The sequence below is a fragment of the Arachis ipaensis genome, chromosome B04 (genome assembly GCF_000816755.2).
Source record: "Arachis ipaensis cultivar K30076 chromosome B04, Araip1.1, whole genome shotgun sequence".
Lineage (NCBI taxonomy): Eukaryota > Viridiplantae > Streptophyta > Magnoliopsida > Fabales > Fabaceae > Arachis > Arachis ipaensis.
In genome coordinates, this window is record NC_029788.2 from 18,103,001 (window position 1) to 18,109,728 (window position 6,728).

Below are 6,728 nucleotides of genomic sequence, written 5' to 3' on the forward strand. Positions count from 1 at the left end.
ACAATAACATCTTTGAATATGCTTGAATTTTTTTCTAATAGTATTGATGATTATATTATTTGAATATGAAGAATAAAAAAAAGAGACCACTGAATTTATGCAATATTCTTCTCCAATAAATTAGGATATGGTACATCTATCACGCTTTAGTATAAGATTTTTCAATATACATATTGATGTGAGTATAGAGTTATAAGGTGTGACTCAAATTCTTAAGCAAATAATGGAGTTTGTTATGGTATTTAATTTGTCAAAAAAATTAAATAATAAATATTTAATTTATTAAAACTAATAAATTTTAAACATTTGGTATTTATTAAAAGACAAGTTGGAGAAGAGGCGAGAAGATTGAGAGGAAGAATTAGCATGACTTAGGGCCCCTTCGTGGAGGATACTACTGTTGATGTGTCAGGTTCGGTTTGTGTCACCGAATATGGTCTATGATCCGAATGCCTGCACGCACGGTCAGAGGAGCTTGGAGCTTTAAAAAGGATGAAGAGACTTTTTCTCAAGGAAGGAATACACTTGCAAACAATCAATCTTAGCGACATGAGCGATTTACAAGTTGCTTGTGCAAGTAAGGTTCTTATGGCACGTGAGCTTTAATTCAAATGATAAATTATGTGTTTTTTACGAAAATGTTTAGTAATTAAAGAAAATTAGTCAAAAAGAGCCATAATTTACTTAATTTAGTATTTATTAATTGTTGTGATAATTAATAAATACTAAATAAAATAAGTTATGATTATTTTTTTTGTTTTCCTGACATTACTGGTTTTTTAATATGCTATATCTGAGTTCAAAATTTGGTAAAAATAAGATAATAGATATAAACTTTTAAATATTAAATATGCAAGTATATTGTATAAATGAATTTATGATATAATACTTAAAATCGGAAATTGTTCAATCTATTTGACCGAGAAAAAAAAAATCTTATGGACTTGTTCTAGTAATTTTCTTACTCTTGTTATTTCAGTTTTATTTTTCTATTTCAATTCTGTTATATGTACACATTTCAATTCAAGTAAATTCTGTAATTTTTCTGCTTAACACTAAGACAAGCATATCCTTAATAGTATGGTGATTCGAAAGTTTAATATTTTAAACACTAAATTTATGTCACAAATCCTTAAACATTAAATTGATATGATAAATTTATATTTTGAGGATTTTCCAAACTCTATATATGATTAAAAAAATCTAATTAATTTAATTAGTATAAAAATGTCTCTCCTAACAATATTTTTGAGGTTTAATTACTTTTTGATCCTTATAGTTTCATCAAATTTTTAATCAGATCACTATATTTTTTATTTTTTCAATTGGATCTATACACTATTTATAATTTTTTAATTAGGTCAATTTCATATTAAATACATTAAAATTAACAGCATATTTCTCTCAAAATACATGCGGTCAAATTCTAATTACGTTTTTTATTATGAATACCTTCAATTTGCGAAGAAATATTGAATTAACTCTAACATTTTTTACACTAGAAAGGACCTAGTTATAAAAATTAAAAACAGTGTAAGAAATTCAATTGAAAAGAAAACAAATATAAGAATCTAATTAAAAATTTGATAAAATTATAGAGACCAACATAATAATTAAATTTATTTTTGAAAAAGAAACTTAATTACCTATCGCTTAAGAAGTAGAATAATATTAGTGATCATAGTGACATCTCTATTTTAAGGACTTATTTAAAGTTTTTTTTTTTTGTCCACAGTATTCTCGAGTAGTCAAACAGACCAAGGATTAATCTGTTGTAGGTCGAAATTCTAGTCAATGAGTTGCTACATGTATAAGACAAAATTTAAATTCTTGACACTTAATTAAGTGGAACTAATTACTAAACCAATTTAAATTGATTTTATTTAAAGTTTTACTTATTATATATGCATATAATAACATGGGCTTAGAGAGAATAATGCATGGGGAGTGTATAATTTCATTAATTTGGACTTGATTAAGTAGAAATTAAATGAGGATTAGGGGTGTATAAAAAATAATTAAGTTGTGGTTAATCAGTTAAAAAACCATAATCACATTTTGGTTAATCAATTTAATAAAATAATTTTAAAAATCATATCCATATTATTAAAAAGTAGTTAACCAAAACTAAATTTTAAAAATCGATTTTTAATCGGTTAACCAAAACCAAAACCAAATTTTATGCAACTCTTGTGATCAAATTAGTTAATTAGTTTTTAATTTTGATTTAAAAAAATCTAATTTTTTTTAATGTAAAAACCAGTTTTTTTATAAAAAAAAAGAAAGTATCTTTTAAATTGATTTTTATTTTTATAATCGATTAAAAATTGATTTTTTAATTTTTTAATTGATTAATAGATTTAAATTTTATAACCGATTAATAATTAATTTTATCATATAAAACTAATTTGATTAATTAATTAAATTATATTTTTGATTAATCCAAAAACAAGTTTAATTTTTAGACTAATCAAATCATGTACAACCCTAAAGAGGATGCTTGTGGAACGTGCATTGCATGGTATATACACAGAGTGAATAATATACTGATGATATGCTCTTTTGAAAATTCTTCCTCCATATAGTTTATAGTGAAGGATATATAGTGCAGGGGACCGAGGGACCAAATAAGAAAGGAACTTTCCAATTATTATGGTCGATGATAACAAATAAGAAAGGAACTAATTAATTAATGACTAAATTAGCATGTCCATTTAATTTAAAAAAATGCTAGGTGGCTAAACATATTTTTAAACAAATTCAACTAAGTTACGTCAATACGTAGCACTATAAGAAATGCATTAAATACTTTTGAATTTATCGTCATATTTAGTGTTGCACAGTAATATTGAATTTATTTATAGATTTAGCAACGATTTCGTTGTGAAATTCATCATGCCAAATATTTACCGATGGATAACTATTCTTTTCGACGATAAAGTCGTCGGTAAATATTTGATGGGAAGACGAGACTAATAGGCGCCAAATATAACGTTGGAGATACTAAGGAGAATTCAACGATAGACACGATTAATGAGACGCTGCGTTTTGGTTATCCGCACCGCATTATCGTCGGACTAATTCACCAGTATATTCAATGGTAATGGTGATCTAAATTCGAATCGCAAACCCTCTTTCTCTTTATTTCAAATTCACTTTCTCTCTCTGACCTCTGACCTTTCTCTCTCTCTCTCTCTCTTTCTCTCTCTCTCTCTCTAACTTCTTACCCTCCCACTCTCTTTGTAACCATTTTATCTCTCCTCTCCGATCCGTTAACCTCATTCTCTCTGACAGCATCCTCACAGTATTCTGCAACTGTTGCTACTGCAAACATTTCTCCCCATGCTATTGCAAACACGACAACAATTTCGGCAGATAGCGGCGGAAATTTTGCGGCTGTTTTATAAAACCGCTACAAAACGGCAACCTGCGGCATATATAGCGGCGGTTATTGGTTGGGCTGCAATCAGGACTACATTTAGCGGCGGTTTTTTTTGAACCGCCGCTATATGTACCATCGGGTGAGTTATTGTTTTATATTTTGCGGCGGTTTTATTTAAACCGTCGCAAAATACGTATTACCACATATTGCATCGTTTTCTTTAGTAATAACCATCTGGGTATAATCTAGTTAAGTAAACACAACCATGGTTCTGAAAATCGGACCGGACTGGCCGGTTCGACCGGATTAACCGAGAACCGGTCTTATATTCGGTCCGGTTGATGCGCAAAACTGTCTTGCAAAAAACCGGTTTAAAAATCGGCCGAACCACTCTTCTCTTCCTCACCGTCTCTGCTCGTCGCGAAGCCCCACCAGCCATCGTCACCCCCAGCCGTCGCCACTCTTGTGTTCACCGTCTCTGTGCTCGTCGTAAAGCCCGCCTCTGTGATCGTTGTCGTTGGCAGTGATAGAGGGTGTCGTCATTGTCCTCGTCGTCGATCTTCTTCTCCTCTATGTCACGCAAATGGTTACTCAATCCTCTTCAAGCGCATCTCTCCTCCGTGAATCTCTTCCCAGAGCCTCATCGTGAAATCACTGCTCGGGGACTCGCCGTCGCAAAATGATCCTCTTCCGAGCTTACTCTGTCACCGCCGTTCCTCCTTCGCCTTATCTCTGGTAATAATTAAGCCACTGCTTCTTCAGTTTCAATTTCTAAGATTCTGGCTTCTAAATTGGGATTGTGTTCTGAGTTGGATTGCTGCTCATGTGGTTTTGAATTTAGTTTGGAGGTTAAGTTTGGATTGTTTTGGTTAGGTTTTCTGTTTCTAAATTCTCTGGATTTGGATTTGGATTTTGAATTTAGTCGTTTATTGAATGTCTGAGTTGTGAGTTGCTGAATGATTCTGTTCAATATTTTTTCCTGAGTTAATTTTGTTCATGATTTTTTTTTGTTGTATGTTAAAGATGGAACAATCACAAAGTGGTCAACAACCACCGGATGATTATTGATAATTGATAACTTACACTTACATAATGCACTAAAGGTGTTTGAACCTTTGCTCATTTGAAGGATACATATCTTTTGTGTACTTGATTATGCCATTAATTCTTGTTAGTGAAAAAAATCTTTTCTCCTCCTAGTAGAAAAACACAGCCTGTTGCCCACCAGAATAAGAGGCCAGTTTTCGATTCTGTCGAAATCTAAGAAAAAATCAACTTGGTGGTGTCATATTTGGTTGCAAGAACAGTACATTGAAAGAATGCTAATCTAAACAATTCTTTGGTTAGCTTTTTTTGCAACTGTTTGATTTTTATTATATTCTTTGTAATAGATACTAATAACAATTGAGATGTGATATTTATACTTACCCTTGTATACTAATAATCTGTTGTTTGTGAACTTCTAATATTAAATTATGAATAATTTATCATCTAAAATTGTGAAATTTTTTATTTTATTAAGTTAGAAATTATTGAATTTATATATTTAAAATTATATATAAGTTTTTTAATAATTTTAATTAATATTTAATTAAATCGGTTGAACTCCGGTTAAACTCCGGTCGAACTAGTAAACTATTAAACCAGTGATCTTATCGGTTTATTGACCGGTCCGGTTCTTGCAACCTTGAACACGATATTATTAAATGTACTCTTTATTGTACTTTTTATATACGCTTGAATCATATATAAATAGATGTAAATTAATTTGATCTACTATCGTAAAAAATTAATTCGAAGCTGACCCATTCGAATTACTAGAGACGTCATAGCGTGCATAATTCGAATCACCCTGATTCGAACTACCTTAAGACTACATGCAAGCATAATTCAAATTGGACAAATTCGAATTACAAGCATTACTACTAATTCGAATTACTAATTCGAATTAGTATTGGTTTATCTAATTTGAGACTGATTCGAATTACATAAGAATGTGCTTTGGGAGATCCTGGTAATGTTTTTCAATTTGGTAGAATTGTGTAATTTGGTCCTCCATTTGATTTAATTGTGCATTTTACCCAATATATAAGGTGTCTATAATAACTATGATTAGATATAAAGTATAAAACAAAAAATTGTACGGTAATCAAATGTGTTCATATGATATATATAATTATTAGTGTTATATACATCGAAGAGACATTTCGCTTGGTGGTAACATGACATTGTTAAAGCTTTTCCTTCTTTCAGGTTCCAGGTTCGAGCCGTGATCCACACGTTGTGGGTCTATTGGTGGAAGCGCGGGTTTAACTATTGAGTCGGTTGGACCACCGGACGGTCCAGTCCGATTCTAATAACTATGAACGGAAATACTAAAATTTGGGGGGCGGTTTAGAACCGCCGCAAAACAAATGTTGTTTTCGTTTATTTGCTATTTAGCGGCGGTTGCAAACCGCCGCAAAATTGATAGACATTTAGCAGCAGTTATTCCAGCGGTTAACTAAAACCGCCGCTAACCGTTTACCCGCGGCCTATCTTCCAGCGTTTGGTTTAACCGCCGCAATATGTTTGGCGGCGGTCAAAAATCGCCGCAAAAATAATACATTTAGCGGCGGTTATTCTAGCGGTTAGCTAAAACCGCCGCTAACCATTTACCCGCGGCCTATCTTCCAGCGTTTGGTTTAACCGCCGCAATGTGGCCCCATAACCGCCGCTATCTGCTGAAATTGTTGTAGTGAAACGCGCCTGTTACTGCTGCAAATATTGTTGCCGCCCCTGTTGTTACTGTAAACCCCATGCTGCTGTTTCTACTCTTTTTCTTTTGGTATTTTTTTATTATTATTAATTTGTTCTTAATTTTTTATTAAGTTTTATTAGATCGTTATCCTTCATCTATCTGGCTTCTGTTTGAATTTGAAATTTTGATTGGTACGTATATTTGATTGAAACGAAAATAAGATAGAATAAAAGAAAAAATTGTTAACATTTCTTTATTATTATTTGGTTGATGGAAAAAAAAAATGAAATTGTTAACATGTTAAGGGTGAAATCTTAGGGTTTTCATGAGGAGGTGCAAATAATTCCTTAAGAATTAGATAACAAATTGAATGATAATTTGGAAAGGACTTAGTTTGTGCAGCCTTCAACGGTATATAAAATGTGTATGCGGGGTCACCGCTTCTTTCGCATTAGGTAAGGTTGCTTGCTCTTAATGAAATGGAAAATGTTAAACAAAAAACCAAAACAATTCGAATCTTTTTTTCAACTTTTATTATTATTATTATTATTATTATTATTATTATTATTATTATTATTATTTCCTTAATAAATTTGGAATGTTTTG